The 25,915-nt window shown below is 40.3% G+C and overlaps 1 long non-coding RNA gene across 2 annotated transcripts in view; it reads left to right on the forward strand.

The window, feature by feature from the left end:
* Nucleotides 1-25,165, forward strand: part of LOC141574789 (uncharacterized) — a 32,248-nt gene extending 7,083 nt beyond the window's left edge. Inside the window, exons 3-8 of one of the 2 annotated variants that reach the window (XR_012501938.1) lie at nt 2,206-2,346; nt 5,267-5,440; nt 12,257-18,066; nt 18,165-18,287; nt 21,059-21,159; nt 23,115-25,165. This is a non-coding gene — a long non-coding RNA (uncharacterized LOC141574789). Of the gene's footprint in view, nt 1-2,205; nt 2,347-5,266; nt 5,441-12,256; nt 18,288-21,058; nt 21,160-23,114 lie in introns of both variants that reach the window. The other variant, XR_012501937.1, reaches the window with a different exon arrangement.
* The last annotated feature ends 750 nt before the right edge of the window (nt 25,166-25,915 follow it).

The following is a 25,915-nucleotide window of genomic DNA, read 5'->3' on the forward strand; positions in this document are numbered from 1 at the left end:
TCAGGAGGAAAAAGCCAAATCTTTCCCCTCTGTCATTGCACCCTGCCAGTGTCCCCTTTGCCCGGGGGTGAGGAGAGGCAGGAGGCCTGCAGATCATGCTCTGTGCTCGCAGCCCCTTCATCCAGTCTCGGAACACTGCCCCCTCCTGGGTGTGAGGTGTTTAGGTGCCACTTGCTGTGTGGTCCTGCCTGTCTCCTCTCTGAGGTCACGTCCTCAGAGGTCAGTGCAGGCCAAGGTCAGGGCCTGTGCCTGTGGGTCTGCTTCCTGGCCTCCCCTGTGCATCTGAAACAAGTTTCACACTACGTGCAGGCCCACAGAGAAAGTTGTTGTTCAAATTTTTCTCTGTTTCTTAATGCAGTTTTTTCCCCCTATTTATAAAAATTACATTTACTGTACAAAATTTAGGTAAAATGGAGAAATGTAAAGAAGAAAATAGAATGACCCACAAACCTGCCCAGAGGACTGTGCCACACTTTTTTGGTATAGTCTACTGAGCTCTTTTTCTTAGACAAACAACACACATTTTAAGCACAGTTGGGATACCCTCCATCTGATTTCATGTTCTAATTGTACAATGTGCTCCTGAGGTTGTATTTTGCATATTGACTTATCCCTGATGTATCTTTATGGTTAAATACTCTGTGGAAAGATATTTAGTAACTTCCTGACAGCCCATCATGTGGGTGTAGCACAACTCACTTACTTGTTTTCCTACCATTGGCTGTGGTTTGTTTTAATATATTTAATCTGTGATGAAGCTGATACTCAACATGGGTTGAATTAATTTTAGAAAATGTTATATGTAATGTATTGAGTATAGAAATTGTGAATAGTTTCTGTTTGTGAGAGCTACTGTTCTTATGATTTTTTATTTTAATAATGTGTACATATCTTTTATCTTGATCTTAAATATTTTACAATTGGCTTGGGCTCCTGAGAAAGGCTACACACTCTCTCACTTCTAGAAGTTGGGCACCTCAGAAGACATAAGAGGAATTCAGTCACCTGTTCTTGCAACTTCAGTGGTAACTGTGCTTGTACATAGTGGAACTGATCCATCTGTCAGATGGATGAGGATTTGCTCCAGCCTTCTGTCTCCATGACTGTGTGACAAGCAGCCAGTGCCATCAGGGAGCTCAGAGTGCCTCCTCTACCTGGTGCAGGTGGGGACATTGTCCACTCTGCACAGCTACTCCCACCAGCATGAGCTGGACCTTCCCAGCCTGTTGCCTGCATGTTGAGTGGCACCCCAGGGGGCTGGTGAGGACCTGGGACCACACAGCAGCTCCTGGCCCTCTCCTGCTGGTGATGGCTGACAGCCTGGTCACTGGTCCGGGAGGGCAGCTGGGTGAGCGGATCCAAACTCCCCCCAGCATGGATCTCACATAGTATAGGGTTGAGGGGTACCTGCCAGAATGTTCCTTCCTACCAAGTGCAGCTCTTACTAGAGTGAGCAGATCGGTTATTGAGTCTTTAATGCATGCTTAAACCATGCTGTGTACTTGACCCGCTGCCTGTCACTGGGTCTCTTCTGTGCACCCACTCACCGCATATGATGGGTGAAGGTGCCAAGGCTGAAACATATGTGTTAACAGATGTGGCCATGGTTACTCTGCCCACAGATGTGGAACCAGGATCTGAGTCCAGGTTGTCACACTCTAAGTCCTGCATGCTAACCAGGTGGTTGACTTTTAAATGCAAGCCAATTTGTAGTTGGTTTAAAAATTAATAGTTAAACAGCAAAAAAAAATGTGACAATGTATATATATATGTTCATGTATAACTGAAAAAATGTGCTCTACACTGGAATTTGACAAAACTTTGTAAAATGCCTATAACTCAATAAAAATGTTTATAAAATTAATAGTTAAAACTTTTTCCTTTTTGTTAGAGGAACAATAAAATGACCCATTGTTCGGACAGACAACAGCATTTTGGAAATTAACTGCCTTCTGTGGTTTTCTCTTCACATTCCTAATGGAAATGCCACTTTGTTTGCTTACAGAGCATCTCAGGTTCTCCTAATGGAATTGCATGCATGGTCATTTTATTCCCCCTCCCCAAGTCCTGAGCTTTGCACAGAGTGGAGAGTCAGTAAATGCTTGCATTGCCAGGGCAGGTGGGGGCAAGAGTCTAACTTACCGTCCAGGGAGGGCTTTCCTCCTGGAGTTACTCACATGTTGTTTTGCCTCTCTGTCTCCCCAGGTGGAAGGTTAGGTAATTGGAAGCTGCGTCAAACACATCCCAATTGCAGGTAGAGATATGTATTTCATTCAACAGCTGCCAAGTGAGAGGGAGGTGGGAATCCCTCCTGAGCAACCACTGGAGACCACAAAGGCCATTAAGGTAAAAACAGATGGGAAATGGGCCAGTTTGGTGGTGAGAGAGAAATAGTGTTTGCACACTTCCCCTTGTGGCCACCACCCCTGCTCCCACTATGCCTTCCCTCCCCTCCCCATGAATGTGGGTCTCCATCTGTTTACCACTTGAATTAAGGGGCTGAAAACTTAGCCTCTTCTCTGAACATGGATGCTTGTGGAGTTCTCCAGCTGTAAATGAGAGCAGCTTGATAACTGGTATTGAGCATCCTGCCTAGTACAATGTCATTTAATTGGAGCCTGATTAGACAGAACCTTCAATTAGCCAATGTGTCTTGCACCTCTCCCTCCAGGCTTCATTTCCCGAGTAAGGAGCAGACAGTAGCAGCAGTGACTGTGAGGAATCCTGTGCAGTCAGCCAGAATTCAAACTCATTTCCAGCTCTTGCTGTGTGTGGTTCTGTACCCTGAGAATTACCATTCAGAGTGATGCTGTTCTAGGGTGAATCATTGAACAGAGTCCACCTGTGTTTTCTAGACTCCGTTACCATGCTGGAGGAGTTACAGGAAGCTCTAAAATTAAATCAGTAAGATTCGGAGGAAAATGGCTCATTGGTCCTTATTTAAAATGCCCACTTGACTGATCCATCGGTTTGGTCTTTGTGTCACTCTGTAGGTAGCAGTTGACAGACCCCTTTCAAAGCAATTTTCTCTTCAGGTTGCAAAATCAGGACAAATTACTGTTTTGTTTTTGTTTTGTTTTAGTCAAAATGAAGAGATTCTTAGTAATACAAGGATAATTATTATATAAAGAGCAAAGATTTTGTTTTTGGAGAAAAATTTAAGCATGGAAGTGACATGTGACCTTGAACACACAGTTTCTGAGCTGCAGGGGAGTTTAAGGGAGGTTAGCCTCCCCCCTTCCCTCCCACTTTTGCACCCAGTAACAAGCTGGTTGAAGGAAAGCTAGTGCCTGGGGGGAGTCCCACATTTTGCATGACACTCTTGGTGGACGGAGAGGTATTTTTAGGACAGGGTGCACAGGTGTGAGTCAGGGCCCGTGTGAGTAGGGTGGCTGGGTGCCCGGGTGTGCCCAGGACTAGAGTTTCCAGGGATGGGTCACTTCACAGCTTGGGTGTGTGGTCCTGGGCAGCCCATGGGAGTCAATCCTTTCCCCCTTGGGGAAGGTTTACAGAAGTAGCATAAGACTTTCTTTTTATGTTAAAATATTTCCTAGAACTTCCCCTAGTCCTTTCCTTGTGTTTCTTCAAGGAAATAAATTTGGATAGTTGACCCAAGTTCCCTCACCTCCCCATTCCTGTTACCAATATGTCTCACAGCCTCTGGCTCCTGACTGTCGGGGTGGCCATGCAGGTGAGAAGGGCCCTGAGTATGCTGACTGTGACAGAGGCTGCTCTCCTAGTCCTCGTGGTGGGCTTTACCTTCCTCACTGGCTCTCTGGGGTCCATCTCTGACCCTGAACCAGGTTTGGCCCATTTGGGCAGTGACAATGTATCACTCAGCCATGAAGGTAGGCAGTGGAAGACCTCCTTGTGTTCCCTGCAGGTCAGCCACCCCATCCCTGCTGTCAGTTAGTTCTTGCCCCACTTCCCTCTGTGGGAGTGGGTCAGAGTTACCCTGTGTCTTGTTGCCCCTGTGGGCAGGAGAGGGCCTGTGGATGCGTGGATTCTGTTGGTGGGGACAGTGGTGGTCCAGGACTTGGGGCTGACACACTGCACACCATCAACACTGTGGAGGCACTTCCTGCCTTCAGTTAAGCCTCTGAGTTGCTGCAAGACATTAACCTGGTGTCTTAGGACAACTTACTGTTTCTGCCCTCAGCCTGGTAGATTTGAAGTTGTATGGGGTGACCCACTCACTCAGTTATCAGTGAGAACAGGGGTGTGTAGCAAGACTGGCCCATCAGTCTTACAGTTGTGCAGAGTATACCAAGGATGGTATTAGGTTTCATTTCAGGGATTCTAAGAAATTTTTAACTTAGTATCATGAAAATGACTTCAGAGGTCCTCCTGAGCACCAGCTTTAGGCCTGACAAAGTGCAGGCATTGAACAAAGCCCACCTGGCCCACAGGAAGCTGACTTTCAGAATCCGGTACCCAGGGGCCAACTGCTGTTCTTGTGAGGTTAGCTCTAAGGACAGATGATCAACCCAGAGACCCCCAGTCAGGCATCACCAGCTGAGGAAACACTTTGCACAGCACAGGCTGGGGCTGGCACTGAGCGGATTCTCATGCCCCAATGTGTGGCAGCTCCATCCTGTCAAAGTCGGGCTTTCCTTTGGTTCATGGTCCCAGCAGCTTATAAAGTGCTCTGCAATTTACTTATTTATCACTGTCACTTGTTACTCTGACTCTCAGCCAGTGTATGGGCCAGTGGGCAGGGGTCTGTGTGTGTTTTATTCACTTGTGCATCCCACGTGCCTAGGCACTCACTAACTCTCTGTCATGGAGCCACTGAGTGTGCTGTGTCAGACCGCAGAGCAGGTTAAGCACCTGCCAATCGGATGTGGTGACCACAGGGCCAGATCTGCTGCCTTCAGATCTGGGTTGGGCTGCGATGCGGGTCTGCTTGTCCCAGTGGGTGACAGCGAGTGCCTGGGCAGGTGTCACGTGGGGGCCTACAAGGAGTAAGAAGAGAGGAGATGGAGACTAGAGACTTCATAGGCACCGTCAGACATCATCTCAGATAGTAGGCAGCAACATGTGACACAGTGAGGCTGGGACTAATAGCAGAGCTGGAAAGAAAGCAGAGTACGTGGCCAGAGCATAGCTGTTAGACATCACTGAGCCCAGTAAGTGTCCCTTGGAGCTGTGGCATTGGGCAGGACTGATGTCGGGGGTTTGTGGTGCTGGAGTTACTGGGTGTTTGCCGGAGGGCAGACTGGGTGGCCGCTAATGCCTGGTGACATCTCTGTGTGTGTGTCTGCAGGAGAAGTACTGTCACATTTGCCCCAATATAGTCAAGAAGTTTGCCAAGTATGACGTGGATCAGCGGAAGTGGATCAAACAGCAAACAGGGAACAATGACATAAGCCAGAAGAAATTCATTATCGATGTTGGCTAGGAATGTTTCCCAGGCCCTGAAATTTTCTTTCACCCAGAGGTAAGACGTTTGCTTTCTGAGTGTGCAGAGAATGACGTGTGTGGAGCAATGCTGTCACCTCTTGTGTGCAAGAGTGGCTCCCCGTTGGGCTCCCAAGTGAGGTGGCCACCTTTCAGGGAGGACCTTGGGAGTGTAGGCTGCAGCTTCAGTGGCTGCTCTGGCTCCTGCATGGCCCACGCACTTGACTGGGTGTTTCATCATGCTCCTCTTTGGGTCTGGCTATCTGTTAAACAGTTAATGGTTGGTTAAACCAAGAGTGGTTAGGAAGAAGCTTTAAGAGCAATAGAAGAGAATGGATTTGAAATTCATCTCCTACTGATATGAAAACTAGTTAATCTCGAGGATTGATTGGAATTTGCCTCTGTATAAGAGTACGATAGCGTACATATAACCTTCCCATCACACATGACGATCCATCCCCAGTCCAACATTTAACCCAGTACAGCTGGTCCTGCTGTGTTCCCTGCTGCAAGTTAGATAAAGCTTCTGTCTGAGGACAGCCTTGGAAAGAAGAATTAAAGATATCATCAGTTTAGCAAGTAGTCACAAAGAATTATTACTGCGTTTGTAAAAGCAGTAACTAAGAGGCAATATTTTAAGGTTTAAGTAAAATGGACTTTATTTGTATTTTGGTATATTTTTCTGCCTCATTCAGTTTACATTTAATAGGTAAATACAAACCACTGCCTGTTCTTCGATGTGTATGACTGTTCAGGGAAATGGCACACAATGTATGTCTGACAGTACCTGATATCACGGCACTCATTCGCTCGTGATAGTCTTCAGTTAAAATAGACATAAACCAGCAAAGTCCAGTGAACAGCTGCAAGACACCTTCTTCTTCCCTCGAGCACATTGACACTTTTCATGATTTTTAAAGCATTTTTAAGAATTTTGTAATTGAATTACTTATACTTTAGCTTATTTCACTTATGGAATTGAATGTAAGATTTTTTAGTTAATAACACGGTTATTACCATATTGATTGTTTCACCTAGAAGCCACCACCATTCCCCATTCCCAGTCTTCTAGCTCAGATTTACAGTGTGAGTCACTGACTAGGTTTTTTCTTATATCCTGGCTAACTTTTTCATGACATTAGTGTCTATACATCACATGCTCATTATCTACAATATTTTTCATTACATGCCACATACACTGAGCACTTGCTTTTTACAATCTCATATAAAGTTTGAGTCACTGTGTATTCTAACGCAGGGCTGGCCTGTCTTTGTTACTGTTTGATTTCTTTTCCCTCTCTAAACCCACACATTTCATCTCTTGAAGGGACATGTCACCATCACTCCATGCACAGATTCACTTGGATTAATTTGACACATTCATTCCAATGTGATGGTTTAAAAGGCATAGTGAATTCTGTATTTGTTAAAGTTACATTTTAAAAAAGTTGTTGAGAGAAATGTGTATTGTTTCTTTTATATCTGTACAAAATTCTGTTCACCAACCTGGATTTTATGCAATCCATCTCAGATGTTATTGACAAAGTAACACAGAACTGTCCCATTGATGTCCACCATCTGCTATATAAGGTATAAGCTGCTTGGGTAACATGCTTGGATTTCATTCTGAAATTAAAGGCCCAGCATTCTGAGAATAATAGACCCTTACCATCAGTCTGCAGATAGTCCTATTTGACTTCTGTTTTATAAGATTTGTTAAGGGCCTGATTCCTGGTAAAATATTTTTCTTGGAGTGAGGGTGACTTAAATGCTTGGCAATATAACTCAGTTAGCCAGAAGTATTTGATTTAAATATTCTAGTATCTCTTATTCTTATCTGCCCAGCTGTATTTTTAAATTGGACAATTTTAACCCTCCATGTTGACTGAAAGATCAAGGGGGTCCTTCCCCTCTTGCTTTCTGTTAGTTTGCTGGTCTTGCTTCATGAGTATTTAGATTAGTGCCAGATGTGTTGTTGTCAAAGAGAAGGAGGAATCTGAAATGAACAATCAGAATATGCTCATGTAATGTTTCTCCAAAATTCTTTGAGTGCAGGGAATTTTGAAACTTGAAAGGAGAAAAAGGCAGTTCATGTAACTGTAGGATGAAGGAAGTGTTGCTGAAAGCCAGAGGGGAGGGGCAGAAAGTGGCAGTCAGCTGGCCCTGCTTCCCTGCCTGCTCACCTCTGTCTGCACATCCTGCTCTTCCCCCAAGACCACGTCTCCCCTTCACAGATGCAGGGGCCTGCACCTTAGGGGGGAGAGGACCAGGCTCAGTAGGGAGGGCTTAATACAGTTTATTTCATCTGGACAGTAGAATACTATTCAGCCTTTAAAAAGAATGAGGTAAAGCAATGTAAATTCAAATGAAAAGATTTCTACAGTATATATTGTCAAATGAAAAAGCAAGTTGTAAAATTTACACATAGTATTATTTCATTTTATTTAAAATATACTTTATGTATATATATATATATAAGAAAAGGTATTGAATGATATGTGTTAAACTCCTTAAAGGAAATAAAATATATCTGGGCAAGAGATGGATAACTCTTACTTTCTACTCTTTGTGTTTTAAAATTATTTGAAATTTTAGGTTAATACAGGTTATTTTTATTATTGGAAAACATTTTCTATATAGACAAATTTGATGGGTAAAAGCAAATAATAATTTGGTTTTTATTGGTATATAACCTTAATTAAACACATCTCACCTCCAGTAAATGTGCAAGGAAGGGAAAGCAAAGGCAGATGAGAGTATTAAGTTTAGTGCACTATGTGGCTTGTTCTCCCTACTTCTTAAATCTCACATAACATCAGCTGTGTCTTCCTGTCCATGAAAGCAAGGAACAAGTGTGCACTATCTAGTCCTCATTTCATCATGGTGGAGATGGAACTTCTGCCAGCAGTAAGGATTGCTCATGCTGGGGTTGAGTTTTCTCATTTGATCATTTAGTTTGCTTTCAATAGATTTACAGGATTCTTCACGTAGAGCTGGCCTTCTAGCCTGAGTACCTTATTTAACAGATGATGACACTGAGCCCTACAGATAGGAAAAGGAGGCAAAACTGGAGGGACCTGGGTCACATGGGGCAAACTGGTCTTCGACGTTTTTCTAATTGAGGTAGGGTTGATGTACAATATTATATAAGTTCCAGGTTGCAGTTTTTAAAGGTTATACTCCATTTATAGTTATTATAAGATATCAGCTATATTCCCTGTGCTGTATAACATATCCTTGTAGCTTATTTATTGTATAAGTAGTAGTTTGTACCTCTTAATTCCCTATCCCAGTCTTGCCCTCCCCTCTTCCCTGTCTCCATGGATACTCATTAGTTTGTTCTCCATACCTGTGAGTCTGTATTTTGTTGTTGTTGTTGTTGTTGTTGTTGTTGTTGTTATGTTCACTAGTTTTCTTTTTCAGAGTTCATATATAAGTGATATTCTACAGTATTTGTTTTTTCTGTCTGACTTATTTCACTCAGCATAATACTCCCCAAGTCCATCTATATTGTTGCAGATGGCAACATTTCATTCTTTTTTATGGCTCAGTAATATTCCATTTTATATATACCACAACTTCTTTATCCAGTCATCTGTTGATGGACACTTAGTTTGCTTCCATATCTTGGCAATTGTAAATAAGGTTACCATGAACATTGGGGTTCATATATATTTTTAGGTTAATGTTTTCATTTTCTTTGGATGAATACCCAGAAGTGGAATTGCTAGATCATATATTAGTTCTATTTTTAGTTTTTTGAGAAGCCACCGTCCTGTTTTCCATTGTGGTTGTAATAGTTTGCATTTCTATTGTTCCTTCTTTTCCTAGTTTGGGTGTATAAATTATACTGACTAAACCCAGAGTGAACTAGTTGCTCACAGTGTCTCTCAATGTGACTACACATTGAATCAAGTGGGAAGCTTTTCAAATCAGGATGCCTGGGCCAATTATATCAGAATCTCTGGGTGGGGGTTTGTGATTTTGGGGGACTCAGCTCCTGAGGAGACTGATGCGCATGGACAGCCAGGGCTGAAACCTGGCTTCAAGCAGCACATGCTGCCTGCAATGACTTGACCTCCTGGATAAATCACAGGCCTCCAGGACTCAGCTCTCACACACTAGTCTCTGTATAAACTATACACCAACAGTGTATATGGTTTCAATTTTCTCCACATTGTTGCTGAATATTTGTGGTTTTGTGTTCTTTTTGATGATAGCCATCCTTGTAGACACGAGGTAATATCTCACTGTGGTTTTAATTTGCATTTCTCTGATGATTAACAACACTGAATGTCTTTTCACTGCCTGTTTTCTTGGCTCAGTGGCAGGAACTATAGGTCGATTTTCTTTTGATGAAGCAAGTAGGAAGAGGCTTGCTTTAGGTCCTGCTGACAACACCTGAGATCTTCTTGGTCACTGAGTGAACACCTTACTCAGGCTCATTGACAAGAAAAAGGTGGTGGAGAATATAAAATGTGGCTTTGAAAATTTAGACATTTTAGAAAACTAAAATTTTTTTTTAAGAAGTAGTCATAATCTAATTTTTATTTCAGTCTGTTCTGTAGATAAGGGTGTTCACATGCTGCCTTTTTTTAATTTATTTTTTGTTCAGTTTCCAAGTGTGTTGGAGGTTGGGTCTGGGAATGGTTCTTCTTTTTCATTTTATTATAGCTCTCTATCTTTATGGGTTAAAGATTGTCAGTTATCTGTTGTAGACTTGAAGGGCTTTTTTTAAGTGGAAGATTTCCTATGTTGGCTGCGCACATTTCTATGATATTGCTGTGAGATCTGTTTTTGGTATGGTGTGGTGCCATGTCATTCTTGTGAGTGCATTGCCTGTTATTTCTATGATTGCCAATGTGGTTTTTGTTGTGGTGAACACAATCTACTTTTGTTGTTTAACAGAGCCTCATTTTGATTAGGTGTTTATCACAGATTGGAGAGTGGCTAGGGCTTCTCTTTTATTGGAATTGAGACTTCCAAACCATTTCTGGGGTGCAGGCTGTGGTATGTGGTGTTGGAATGTTTCCAATACACACTCATAACAGTTCCTTTGCCCTTTCTATTGCCATGGGTATGTCCAAATTCTACACAGAAACACCAGTGGAAACAAATCTAAAGATGTCATGCACTAGGGCCTCCTGTAATGATCCTTCAGTCCCCCAGCTGGGTCCTCAGTGCAGTATCAGGTCAGTGCCATCCCTATTGTCACATTTTCATGTAGTAGACAAGGCTGATGGAAAGGCTTCAACTTCCCCTTCTGTGCACCCAGATCTCTGCTCTTGGCTCTCTCTTCCTTGTGGCATGGGACCACCAAGACAACCACAGAGCATATCCACACCCTCTGCCTTGGACCCAATAAAAATCACAGTTGTGCCTATGAAATATGCAGGTTCTTTGGCCATGGATTCTGATTTCAACCCGAACTTCCCCTGGGTCTCTCAGACCAAAATTATGATGATTCTGATAGAACCGTGCTTCTCTTCTATTGCAAAAATGCCAAATTGGGCCCTGGACCTGCAGAGATAGTGAATATGTCCATGAGATACCTAGATAATCCACACCATGTGCATCAGCAATGTTGCTTTTTGAATTCAGGTCCCAGGCAGTTCTGTTCCATAGACACTACCAATCACAGAAAACAACACACTCCAACCCCATGAGACTCAGTCTGTGCCATCAGCCACAGCCCTCTCCCTCAGCTTCAGCAGACATTCCTAGTTCAGCATCAACAGCTCAAGTCAAGGTCTGGGGATTGATTACAGGGATATTTTGTGCTGGTTTCTTTCAGTTCTGTCAGCCAGGCATCTGCTGTGCACTCCTCTCACCCTCATTGGATCTCCTTCAATCCCAACTGATCTCTCTGTGTGTGTCCCAGTAAAAGAGTGTTTTCCCCTTTTTGGCTCCCTCACCAAAAGTCAGATACTGCACTGATTTCCTTTTCTACTTTTCTTTTTCCTCCTTCCCAATTTTGTGAGGACCTTTTCTGTCTCTTGAAGTAAGAGACAGAAAGGGTGAAATTGATGTTCAGCCAATGTCCAGCAGGTGTCCTGAGCCAAGGGGTGGGTGTACATGGATGAGAGTGAGCTAAGAATGCACTTGTAATCAAGAAAATATATCAAACACAAGAATGTTATATGGGGATTAAGTTTTATAGGAGAAGAGGAATGAAATGAGTTCTACAAGGGAAACAACTATGTAAAATTCCTGGCTTTTCTAGAACAGTTTGTTTATAATGTGTGTTTTTTTTTTTTTTATATGGATGACATTGTAGATACAAAATCACTTTGGTATTTAATTTAGCTTCCATTGTGTACATTAAAAAGAGTGGTTTTTGTAAATCAATATTTATAATGTAAGAAGCACCATCTTTTATAATGATTTAAAGTCAAGATAAAATTTTTACATATTATCTTTTTAAATGGATGAGGAAAGGACACAGTGTTTCAAAATCCTTTAAGAGGTTAGTGGATGAAAAAACATTCAGGCACTATGTTCTAAACTGCCTGGAAGCTGAGAACCTGTGCTGACCATTTAACATTTTGACCCAGTGAAATGATAAAGCCAGAGTCATTTCAGAAATGTCCAAAAGCTATTTCAAGCATCCCCTGCAATTGGCCACATCCAGAACTCTGAACACAGTAAATGTTCAGTTAACACTAGCTCATTGACAAAATATTTTGGCCATTCAACTGATATCTATTAACAGCATAAATACAATATCCCTTCTTCCTAACTCTAACCTTCAAGGAGATCTTTCAATTTTTCAAATATCAGTCAAAAGTATGTTATTGAATGAAGCCCTCTACTAGATAATAAGTACACTGAATTTGGTTGTTTTGTTCTTTTCCAGATACTGATTAACATGCCAAGTATAATGCCTGGCTCAGGAAGCTCAGGAGATGAATCAAATAACTTGACCATGAAGGAGCACTGAGGAGGAGGCAGAGATGATCTCTGGCATGGGTATTATAATAGGCATACTACAAGGCTCAGAGGCAGTGCAGAGGAAGAAATGAGGAGCTCTTGGAAGTGGTGGGCAGAGGGCAAGTGTTTGGAATGTTCTTTAAGAATAGGTACACTTGAACTGACTCTTAAAAGATGGGCAGGTGTTTGACAAGGCAATGTGAACACCACAGATAGAGGGGAGTGAAGCCACCTGGAATCCTTCCTCTCTGCACTGCAAACAGTTTGGGATGGTTGGTGCATATGGCACATGACTGTGCACATTCTGTCCATGTTGTGTGCACTGATGATTTAGAAATGACAGAAGGGCAAGTGGTGAAGCTGGAGAGTTGCAGAAGCACACAGAGGAAGACTGCCTTACATGGTTCTTCAAGGTATTTGGACATGATCCTGTGGCAAAGCAAGTCATTACATGATTATTAAACTAAGCAGTATTGGTGTGGAATTTGCCTTCCACAACAATTATTTTCCTGCAGTGTGGATGACAAATTTGGGAGGTGGAAGAGGGGAAAGAATACAAACTGAACTGCTGGTTATAAGACAATTATCAGTGGTCCTGGAAAGACTCAAGGCAATCAAGGAGCTGTGAAGGAAGGGTGCTGAAGGGAGGGACCTTAAGGATATGGCCTCTGGACAAACTGATTACTATTGTTTAAGGAGTAGTTTAGTGGGGAGCAAAGCAAAGACAAGCACAAAATGTGTTCTAAGACTTTTGGGGTTATGTAATTGGGTAAATGGTATTGATATTTGCAATATATATATATATATATGGAATCAAAAAATTAGTCACAAGTTTCTGGGAGAGAAAGTATCTTCGGCACCCTAACTCCAGGTCCTCAGTTTTTCTATGAGGCAGGAAGCACAGGTGATGTTATCCCTATTTTATGTCCAAAGGGGTAAACTTTTTGCCTACTATCACATGCAGCAGGTTGGGAAGTTTACTCTCTACCAAGCTTAAGAACAGGTAAACAAGGGAGACAAGAACCATGCTTTCACAGAACTTATATTCTTGTGTTTGTGTTGGGGGGAACAGAATATGAACAAGTCAGCAAGCAATGAACCCAGGTCTGAAGGACTATGATGGTAGCAGGCAGTGGTACTTTATCTAGATATTAGGGAAAGTATCCCTGAGGTCACTCTGGAGCTGACCTTCCATTGAGAAGGAAGCAGTCATTCAGATTCTTAGGGGAAGAATTTTCTAGGCAGAGAACAGCAATTGAGAAGTCCCTGAGGTCGAAACAAGTTTGCTGCACCCTGAGGGAGGAATTCCAATTACAGAGCAATTGAAGAGCTGGGGAAATTCCTAGTTCCAGTGGCATTCCTGGGAAGGTGAAAGTGAAAGGCTTGTGATGCCTTAGGGTAAATACCTAGCACAAATACTCTTGGGGAGGGCTGGGAACCTGCCCACCGTGCACAACACTATGCCTCTAGAAACTGCATCATGACTCACAAATGCTTTTGGAAGACAAGCCCTTGCTCAGTTGCCTATTTTGGTACCTCATTTAACTAAAACTCATTTAGGTTTGCCTACAGAGATGAACTTAAAAATCTTTAGATGAATGGAATTCATCTTAAATTTATCAGCTCAGAACAAGAAACCACCTAAAGTCCAATGGCAGGCAGCTCTTCCCCTGAGGCTCAGTCATGCCCTAACATGTTACATGGGAACAGAGCCTCCCAGCCAACTTCCAAACCCCTAAAAGAGACCAGAGAGGCAACATTTTCCCCAAAGGATGCCCCGTTAGCTCAGCTGGACAGGACAATTAGAAATGGTACCCCACTGCCAAGGTGCCAAGCTGGGTTCTTGTCTATGTGAACCTGGAATGCCTTGGAGAGATGGGACATTGGGGCTGCCTGCTGGCTCTGAGATGGGCCATCCCAAGCACAGTCCTGCCTGCTCTCTGGAACACACTGCTCACACCTCTCATCCTGTGGTCATCCTCCACTGCTACTTTGTGGGTTACCTATTCTTCTGCCAACAGTGTTTCTTATGCCACCCCATTCAGCCAAATGGCTTCAAATTCAAATTCTCACTACAGGTAATGCAGATCAACACTCTGACCCTCTCTGAAAAGATCCTACTTTACAGCCAATTTTCTCAGATATCTCTGCTTGGTGTATCAAAAAAAAAAGTATGTGAATTTAATATTTATCAATATAGCATGAATACATTATGAAATAATTAGATTATTCCTAAATTATGTAGTCCCTTTCAGAGTATCACATTGAGAAGTTATATATCACGGGCACTTATTTTAAATACAGCCCCAAACCATGAAATGCATTCTTTGGAGTGGTGCTGGAGACTGTGGCATGTTTTGGTCCATGCCAAGGGCAGGCTCACCTTGAGTCTGAGCTCATTTCAAACCATATGCTCATAATATCTATTTACTTCAACTGACTGGTCAATTTTTTGTTCCTAAAATCACCATTCAACCTTGGATCATAAGATGTTCACACATACTTTCACAGCACCGGTATGTCTCCTTCCTAACAACTTTAATAATGGCAATTTTTCATTTATTTTCAGTGATTTATTCACCTGTCTCCCTCAGTAACTGCGACTTCCACAGCAGCAGGGACCATGTGCATTTCTGCTTGCCAATATGTCCCCAGAAACTAGCACAGCTTCTGGGACACAGTAGGGGCTTAACAAGTAGCCACTGGGGGAAAGATGCTATGAAATATACTCATTGGTGGAAATGTTTCTGCTTCTAAGAGTGGATCTGCCAAAAATCATTCAAATCAAGGCTAAATAAGGTTAAGGCTCAGCTATGCTGTTTTTATCTTTAAAAACAAAACAAGAAAGACTTTGCTGCTATTTGGGTTTAAACTGATTTTGGAGACATTTATCAAAAGGTTTGACTAACAATTTAACAACACTCATTTGTATATGTATGGAGATGACCAATTTTAAAACTTTTTTTTTTTTAATGGAATAAGAGTTCATTTTCAAAAAGGTTCACCCAGATTCGGCCAAATTTAAAAAGATAAGAAAAACTACCACTTACTTTGTCAGGCGCTCTCTCTCTATTATTTTCATTTAATCCTCATATCTGAATCTTACCCCAGGTCACAGATGAGGAAATGGAGGGAGCAAGAGGCTGGGGTTAGACACTGACTAAGTGGCAGAGCCAGGATTCACATCTAGGTCTATTTGATTCCAAGAGCTATGTCTTAAATCTAAGCCAAACTTTAAGCTAAAAAATTAATGCTGGCTTTGAATAATAATGTATTTGTTGCTCCCTCTTATGAAAAGGTACAAGACTACAGCTTAGTACCATCAACTGGGGCAAGTATTTAAAATAGAATTTGGATGCCAATGATGGGGTATCAGGGAAATGAGAAAATTCACAAAAAAGGAATAAGGAGGGATATTAACTAACATTAACCGAAAGCTTGTTTTATGCTAGATACTGTATTAGATGCTTTCATAGTAACATTTATTTTAATCCTAAGACTCCTGTGAGATGGGTAATAACAGTCAAGAAAAAAGTGGTATAGAGTAACTGGTATTTGGCTACTCCGATGCTCCTTTCCCACTTTCTTTCTAAGGATGTGAACCGCCCACATTTCAGCTGAGTATTGTCTGGAATAAGGACAACATTCCCCAGTCTCTATTCCAGCTTAGTGAGGTCACAATACTAAATTCTGGTCAATGAAATGTAACAGGAAGTGTATGACTGAGAAGCCTCTGGGAAATTTCCTTAAGAGATCATAGATGCTTGCCTTCCTCTGTCTCCTTCCCTTCCTTCCTTCCTCCTTTCTACATTGCATGTGATGGATAAAGCTCCATCTAGGGCTATGAGTTTGAGGACCTCATCTGATGTTTAGCAAACCTAAAAAGTGGAACCAGCCTAAGCCTCAGGAGATTTGTGAAATCATAATACCAGTTCTGGATTGTCTCTCTAGAAATTTTTTTAATGTGAAAGAGAAACAAACATCACTTTGTTTATGCCACTGTTCTTTGCAGTCTCTGTAACTGGCAGCTAATTTTAACTAATCCAGAAACTTATCCAAAGTGATCATGTAAGGTTCAAACCCAGGCCCACCAGTCTGCAAAGTCCACCCTCTTAGGCAGAAGCCTGAAGAACTCCTGATTATAATCTGCAAAAGATTGGTGGTGCGGGAAGGGTGTGTGTGTGTGTAAAACTGCTAACAAGAATTTGACAGAAGGAAAGAAGGAAAGTTCGAATATGCTCGCAATTCTGCATACCTAAGAGACAATCAAAGGGAATATGCTACTGGACAGTAAAGAATATAGTCTCCATCAGAGGTGGACAGAGAAAGATCTGTCACCTGCATGGATCTGGAAAGAGAAAGGAAAGAGAAGCTGTGTCTCTGAAAGATGCTGCTGTATTTTATTTCCTATCTATATTTTATAAATTTCCTATATACATTTATTATTCTGTTCATAGAAAATTCTAAAAGACTCAGTCACTATTTCCACAGCCAAATTTGTCAAAGTGTAAAATTGTGTTTAGAAGTCTCATCATAATTATTAAGCACTCATTCTGTGCCCATCAGTATGCTAGATATCAAGAACAATATCAAAAAGCATCAATATTGGTTTCTGACCTCAAGCAGCTCAGAACTTAGGTGAACACATAGAAAACAACCAAGTACTATTTACATGAATAGATGGATCAGTGCAGGTGATAATAATCAGAAAGAGACTCATGAAAGAGAAGTAAAATTTAGAAAGACCTAAATTCTATATGTTTGCCTTATCTGCCCCAAATATTGTCTTAAAAATGACCAATCCACCCTCAGGGCTCAGTCAATCTCTTTCTGGTAACCTGAGAAAATCCAGAAGAAAAAGACATAGAAATACTCTGTTTTCTACAGCATCCCATTGGTTTGGGGACATATCTAGTGGTAGGCTCCTCACATTCATATGATAAAGGAGATGACTGTGAGCAGCAATGTGGCCGGTTCCTCTGCCCAATGGCACAAGCAGAGTCAAAATAACAGAAATGAAAGGATCACTACAAATTGTGTTATTGAACTGCATGACCTACATGGAGCAATCAACTCACTCCTAGGTTTGGCAGGGCCTTTATGAGTTGATTCCCTGAAAAACAAAACAAAACAATAAAACCCAATCCAAACAAAAAAAAATTAAAAAAAGAGAGACTCTGAGTGTCATCATCTCTGCTCCATGTGGCTGCCTTGATAAGAGTTCAGATTTCTCTGTGTCATGAGAAAATTTTTATGATTAATGGAAGACAGAATATTATCCAGTATTAACAGTTATTTTCCAATTCTGTATTATAAAATTATTTCTGATAATGGAAAATTCTTTATTTCTTTCAATTAATTAAAACATTGAAATTCTACAGTGTATAAAAGAAAGCACTGGAGTTCTGGAGAGGTGAGGCAGAATACGAAGGTAAACAGGAATCATTATTCCTTTTCTCAGAGGTATGTAATCTACAGGGGAAGCATGCAGCACCTGAAAGGGGAGGAGAGGTTTGTGGGCCACGCAGGGTTGAAGGAGGAGCATAGGAACATGGGTCTGGGAAAGTTTGGCTAGCTTTACAGTGCTCAATTGAAATACTACTTTGGAATATTTTCTCAACACCAGGGTTCAAGTTTGTTAGTCCTACTGAGACATCAGGTCAGAAGAAAAGAACAAAAGTGAGAAGGCATTCATGGCTTTGCATTCTCAGAAAGTCATCCTGCTGGTTCAACTGTGTATGATTGAGCATATTGTCGTTGATGAAGAATTTTTATTTATTTTTGATCAAAGACTTCACCATGTTTTCCTGAACTTTTCAATCTCCTGTTTGCAGAGTTTTAACGTGAGCTCTCCTCGGGCCTGGGAGAAATTCTGAGAATGACCCCTGAGAATGAGCTCAGTGGTGAGAAGTCCAAGGACAGGATGAGGTCGACATTGCAAGTGTTTTTGGAATAAGGTAGGTTGAATAGAAACTGTAATTGTGCAAGGCCAGCTGTGCACTTCTGTGTGAGCTGATCCCTTATCATGGTCCCAGTCTTAAATATTCACGACCAATTACTCTGTGTTCTCAGCCCACTATGCTGATTGACCCTCTGCCTTAACTATATGACATCCCTTCCTTTTATGACAAGTGTTAGGAAGGTGATCTTCCAGGCTCTCCTTCAAGGGAAAAACACGATTTCCTGCAGCAGGATGCCCGCCATCTCCAGCTAATCTGTCTTCTCGGAAGATGTCCAAATATTTCTTTGAAAGTTTCCCATGCATCCCATTTAAACAATATGTACTGTCATCTGGGTCCCATATTGGAATCTGCCACACAGGAGCCAGCCAGTTATTGACTATTGTCTCTTTCCCATCCATAAAATGAAGAATTCTAAGAAAATATTTGCAAGTGAAGCCAGGCTGAAAGCTTAGAATTAAAGCAGAGTTAGTGCTCTTTAGCTCCTGTGAAGTGATATAAAAAAAGCCCTGATGGGTTCTGCTAGTGACTGAGACAGTGCTTGCTGGGATCCCTGTAAGAATTCAATCTGTGTTCCCTGGACCATGTTGAAATCTGGGCAAAAGTTTTCCTGATACTGTGAAAGCAGCTGGTTTCTGAGGTTCCTCATAGTCAACTTTTTCATTTCTTTGATTTGAAGTAACCCAGGTCTAATACCAGCTAGGCCTTGATTCCATGCCCCTCCCATCTTTTTTTCCTCAATGATTGTGCGTGTACTTATTTGTGCATATGTGTTTCTTGGCCTAATATTAGGCTATTTGTTAATTGTAATACACATTTAATACTGAACTTCAATTCTAATCTTAACTGATTCTCTAAGACTAGGACATAATATGTATGCATATGTATGTGTGTGTGTGTGTGTGTATGTATGTATGTATATATACACACATATATATAGTTTGTGAAGAATTTTTAAGAATCAATATAAATTGTAAAAGAACAAGATTCAGAACATTTTAGAAATAGAGGAAAAGAGATATGAGTCAGAAAGTGTATGAGAATTGGTATCTTGGCTTCTGCTTGTGGCTCTTCTGTCAGTGAGATCTGGGGCAAGCCACTAACAGTCTAGGCAGGAGTTTCTGTTTTCTATGTGTTTAATGTAACTATCCTGGACTATATCAGAAAAGAAGATAGGAATATTTCATGTTCCAGATATCTCAGACTTCGTTTCATCTTACCACTCATTTATCATCCAACAAATGTTTATTCTATGCCTACTGTGTGCAAAACACTGGACTGGTTTCTGAGGATACATTGGTCCATTTGATGGATGTGGCCTTTGCCCTCCTGGGGTCCACAAGTCTCCAAGCATTCCTCCAGGGACCGTTAGGCTGGACATGATAAATCAGTGGGGACTAACTAACCAAACACCAGTGTGTCCCCACACCACAGTTCTCTTTGTCTTTGTCTCCTGAATCCTATGTATCCAAATGCAGGCACACCTTCCAATTATCCACTTATTCTACTAATTTATCTCTGCTAACTTCTTTATCTCCAATTCAGTCTCTCCACCAAATTGTTTTTGGAGGATTTAAAAACAAATAAACATGTGCCCTCAAGAAAATTATAGTTTAAAAAAAAATAGAGGCAAATATGTAGCTGGATATATGAGCAAATTCAGGGCTGATTAAAATCTCCTAGTACAGGATATTGACATGGTTCAGAGCCTATGACTCAAATATGCTTTATAATAGCTGAATGTAACCAGGTCACCTTATGAAAAAGAGCAGTATGATAATAAATCAGGCGTCCTTTATCTCATTACAAAATTGAAGGGCAAAAGTAGATGGGTCTTACATTGGTAGATGAAAGAGTGGGCTAAAGTGGAGAGGACTTCCCAGATTTCTCAGAGAAATTGAGACCTAAAGGGCAAATTAAAAAAAAAAAAAACTTAAGGCTTAAGGAAGCCTGTTGTTTTTGTGAGCAGAATAGCTTTTTGTGTCTGGTAAAGGCCTCTGTGTAACTGGGGGAGTTACAGACAGATTGATTACAAGTAAAAATGAGGGGGGAAGCATACTAAAGGATGAAAAAATATGTAAGTGGGTGTAAATTTTATAATTTTACCTTCATCTTTGAGTGAACTTAATTATCAAATAAAATGGCTGGATTTGCTTAATTTACTAAACCAATTCAATAATCAGATACAAAATTTTGTTTCAGGGTCCTCAAGGACACAAACACACAAAAAAATATGTGTGCATTCTGACAAAACATAATCATAATGCAAATAATTTCTATTTATAAACTATTTTATAGTTCATGCATATCACTCAAACAGTGTATTACTGTCATTTCAAAATAACATGCTCTCTCCTCTGTAGTCTGCACACCTGAGAGTGACAGCATCTCTTAGCAGTCCCCAGTCTTGCTGAGTCATTCTGTTCATCCTCCTGTAGCTCAGGCATCATTCAGAGGCCCAACAGTTTGAGAATTGACAAGTGCTTAACTATTGATCCCTAACTTACTCTGGAGGAATGCTGTAAGACTGTGGACCTCAGGAGGGTAAAGGTCACATCCATCACATAGACTAGCACATCCCCAGAACCCAGTGCATTGTTGTGCATATGGCAGGCACCCAATAAATACTTGTTAGATAATAAATGAATGGGTGAAGTGAAGTCTGAGGCTTCTGAAATGCACATTTTCTCTATCTTGTATAGTGCAGGGTCCTCTCAAGATTTAATCCCTAGCTCTGTCTACATTAACATGTCCTTATTTGATTGAAGAATCAACACACTTAAAGACTGGGATTTGGAAGTGAGAAGGAGTACATGGAAGTGATTCAGGAAGACAAGGAAATGAGACACAAGTGGCAACATTTGTCAAAGTAAGATAAAAAAATACTTATTACAAGATTACTTATTATATTTCTCATGTCTGTGCATGTCTTCATCTTCACCTTCTGGTAACATATACATCCACGTTGAATTGAGCCATTTTCCCCAAATCGAGGATCTTGTGACTTTGAAGTACCATAATATCTTGAGATTTCTTTGATAATTTTTGACCAATGGGTTCTAGAGTTGCTGGAAACCCTGACAGTATAAAATAACAAGACAGTGTAAAAACATGAGTCAGAAAATCATGACTGCCTTTAGACATAGCTACTTAAATATAGCATGGTGACTAAAAGTATGGATTCTGGAGCAAGACTACTTAGATTCAAATCCTGACTTTGCCCTTGTGAGCTGTTTGATTTTTGTTGTTAATTAATTTCTCTGTGCCTTTGTTTTGTATTTCAAAAATGAGTTGTGGTGAGGATTAAATAAACAATACTGTTAGAGCAGTTCTAGGCATATAGGAAGTGCCATATTAATCTTAGCTCTTGTCGTGATCATGGGTAAGTCACTTATCCACTCTGGGTTTAAAGTTTCCAGGTATAAAATGAGAGACTTTGACTAGATTTTCTCTAAGGCCCTCCTGAACCTACTGTTTGCAAATGCTTACAGTCCATGTGCTTTTCTACATATATGTATGTAGTTTGTGATAGGAAAGTGCATGATTAGTAAATGCTTTCCTTGATTGATGCAAAGAGATGTTATTAGGGGATTGAGACAGTCTTCTTCACTAGGCCAAATTCCTTGAGGGTAAGAGTGTATCTTTTCCTCCTCAGGATCCCAAGGCCTAATGTGGTGCCTGGGGACAATGGGTGCTCTGTAAACTGTTAATAGATATGGAATAATTGCCTATGTCTTGTGTACCCAGATATATGGGAATGGGAAATGGTTGTAACTCCTTCCTAGGCCTTATCTCAATTAAAGCTACTTACACTGAATATTCAAAAAACATTAGTGCTCTCTACTGGAGACATTCCTAGTACAGGAATTCAAGTTTGAGTTTTTGATGGCAAATTCTGATTTGAGTTCATAAGTCCTGGATTTGAGAAGTAGGGTATAGCAGATACACATAGTTCACTGTGTTGCAAGCACAGATTTGGTGTTATGGCACTGAGTTTGGCATGATCAGCATTAAAATGCCAAGCCTCATTTCTTTGCCATGTATTTATGCATTTTTTCCAGAGAAGCTTTATCTATAGATTTGTACACATGTTGTGTTTGCTCTGATTCATTTTAAGTAAAAAAAAAAAAAAAAAAAAAAAGAGAGAGAGAGACATAGCATTAATTGAAAAAGTAATGTTAAGAAAATAAAAAGACAACCCACAAAATGGTAGAAAATATTCACAAATAATATATCTGATAAGGGACTTGTATCCAGAGTTCATAAAAACAAAACTAAGCAAAACAATAGGATTTACATTTCTCATTTAAGTTATTATTTTCTCTACACCACAAGTCTTTTTTTGGCATTACTGTTTACTTTTTCATTAATTGAATATTTTCTAATATTACTTTTTAACTTCTTTAATGATTTTCTTGCTATATATTTTTAGTTATTTACTTAGTGATTGCTTTAGGCCTTACCATATATGTCTTATCAAAAACAGTTTCACAATTACACCAGCAATTTCAGAGAATGTAGAAACAGCATTCCCATATAGCTCTACTCTCTTTTCTTTCTTACTGTGGTATTCTTGTCATAGGTATTATCTCTATGCATGTTATAAGCCCGACAGTACATCATTATAATTATTATTCCTTTATGTAATTTTATGTCTTTTAAAGAAGCTGAGAGGAGAAAAGAGAGCAAGTTTATATGTATAATTTTTCTTTTTTTTAAATTGAGTTATAGTCAGTTTCCAATGTTGTGTCAGTTTCCAGTGTAGAACACAATTTTTATGTTATATGTATAATTTTTCTCATATTAGCCTTCTTTCCATTTCAGGTTCTATGCATTTGTTCCTTTGGATTCAAGTGAAACATCTGGAGTCAATTCTTAACCCAATGTTGGTTTGTTCTCACCAACCTCTTTGCCCTGCTATTGTAAAATATATTACATTTCTGTATGTTATATGCCCACAAATACAATTAAATGTATACTGCTTTATGATTTTTAAACAAGATAAGAAAGGATAAGAAATAGGCAATTATACTCCTTTATAATTGCATAATTACCTTTATCAGTGTTCTTTGTTTTGTGTGTGTGTGTATTCAAATTACTGTCTTGGGTCACTTGCTTTCAGCCTGAAGGACTAACTTTAGTATGTCTTGTAAGGTAGGTCTACTGGCAGCAGATTCTTTCAGATTTTGTTTTCCAAATGTCTATTTATTTCATCTTCACTTTAAATGATAATTTTGCTGGATATATGATTCTTGATTAAGAGCTTTTAAAATTTGAGGGCTGAGAATAGGTTATCCTATTGCCTTCAGCCCTCTATTGTTTCTGATGATAAATCAACTGTTAATCTTATATGAGTTATCTTAAGCAAGATGTCATTTTCCTCTTGCTGCCTTCAAGATTTTCTTTGGCATTTTTACTATGTGTCTATTCATGGGTCTTTTTGAGTTTATCCTACTTGCAGTTTGTTGAACCTCCTGGATATGTAGATTTAAATTTTTTAGGAAATGGGAAGTTTTTAGCCAATAATTTTTCAAATATTTTTCTGCTCCTTTCCTTCTCTGTTCTTCTGGTGCTGCCTTTACATGTCTGTTGGTATACATTAGTGTCCCACATTTCTCTGAAACTTTGCTCATTTTTTCTTCATTCTTTTTTCACTCTGTTCTTGGATTGCATAATTTCTATTGATCTATTCTTAAGTACTTTTAATTTCTGCCTGTTTAAGTGTATTATTGATTCCATCTAGTGAATTTTTAAATTTCAGTTATTGCTCCTTTCAGTTCCAAAATTTCCATTTGGTTATTTTTAATAATTTCTTTCTCTTTATTAATGTTCTCTATGTGATGTGACACTGTCATCATGCTTTACTTCTAAAATCACGGTTTTCTTTGTTTCTTTGAACATATTTATAATGGCTTCTTTTCTCACATCTGGTCTCTCCTGCAGGTGGCTTTATTGCCTGCTATTCTTCTGGTATCTAGGCCATAATTTCCTGCTTATTTTGCATGTCTCATATTTTTTGGAAAATGAACATTTTAGATATTGCAGCAACTTTGGGTACTGGCTTCATCTCTCCCCTCTTTCAGTGCTTGTCATTGTTGTTAGCTTGTTTACTTGTTTAAAGACTAACTGGATTATTTTAGTGTTGTCCATTCCCTTCTCTTCCTCCTCTATCCCCTAAACAGACACAGGGTAAAGCCTCTGATGTTTTTCCTCAGGGATTCATCCTTGGACATGCCCAGCCACTTTGGGATAACAAGGTTTTAGCAGGACTTAGGCAGTGTTTGTCTAGTTACCTGACCACACTAACCTATGAAACTCCACTAACTGCTGGTTAAAAGCTCTACTGTTCATAACAATGCCTTGGAGAATAAATTATTTACACCCTAATCCAGTCAAATTCAGACTGCTATGAAGGGACAGTTCCTGATGGTCAAAGTTTGAAATTTATTCAGAGTCTAGTTCTTGCAGCAGGTTTCTTATTTTTCTCCAGCAAATAGTTGGCTTATCATTTATCCTGTATCTTCAATGAATTTATCAGTCTCCTCCACATTGCCTCTCACCAACACTTCTACTGTTTTTGAAAGCAAACTTAGATTTGAACTTCATATGCTGTTGCAAATAAAGTTGGCTCCTTTGGGGAGATAATTTGAGCTCTCTGTTCTATGGTCTGCCTTTCCTCCCAGGGAAAATCTCTGAGCCACAACTCTGGTGCTGGAGTAAGGAACAATAGGTCAATTCTAAGTGACAGCCCAGTTTGAAGAAGTAAGTGCTCAGTGGCTATATGGGCAAGAGCCCCAGGTGTCCTTGGCTTGTCTCCCTTGGCACAATCCCCTGTCCTATGAGTTGAGTCAATAGCAATTGGGACCTCAATGTCCTACCATGCCCAAGGTAGAACCTTTGTCTCATGAGAGGAAACGTGGTGGAAGAATGGGGCCCCCACCTGTTGGCTGCAGTAGTACAGAACTTTGCCTCAGCAACAATTATCTAGGGGCAGTATGAGAAATGCTAATGTCATGTCCTTCCCAGGAAGACAACCCTCCAACCAGGACCTGGGGGGAGTCAAAAACTTGTGTTCTTGGTTGTACAAGTCTGGGTGGAGTTCCCAGCTCAATGAGTGGAGAGGGGAAAAGTGCGGATCTTCAAATACTAAAGACTCATCATTTTATGGAGCTTTAGTAAATATTCTTTAGTAAATGTGTCTTCATTTGCTGTATATCTGTAGCGGCATTTCCATTTGTGTATGCTCATAAGGCCAACTATTTTTAAATGTGTTTTAAAAATAGTTTTCATCAGTTTTTTTGAGGAGTGATTCTGAGTTGCACACCATCGTGCCAGAAGTGGAGCCAGGAAGGGGAAACTGATACAGTATAGATTAGCATTCTCTTTAACTGAGGGCTTGCTGTATCTTTGGTTGCTAGTGGAAGGCCTAAGATATATTTGTAGTATTAAAAATAAAAATTAAAAAATAATTTTCTAATGTTAGTATGTTAGAAGCAAAGCATAAGATGGCAATTCCTGTAGATGATTTGTTGCTTGAATCCTCTGAGAAGAAATCTTTAGAGAAGTGGAGACATAGGAGGATGCAAGTTCCCAGGCATTTCTCAAGGGATATCATGTAAGCATTT

The sequence above is a fragment of the Camelus bactrianus genome, chromosome 23 (assembly GCF_048773025.1).
Source record: "Camelus bactrianus isolate YW-2024 breed Bactrian camel chromosome 23, ASM4877302v1, whole genome shotgun sequence".
Lineage (NCBI taxonomy): Eukaryota > Metazoa > Chordata > Mammalia > Artiodactyla > Camelidae > Camelus > Camelus bactrianus.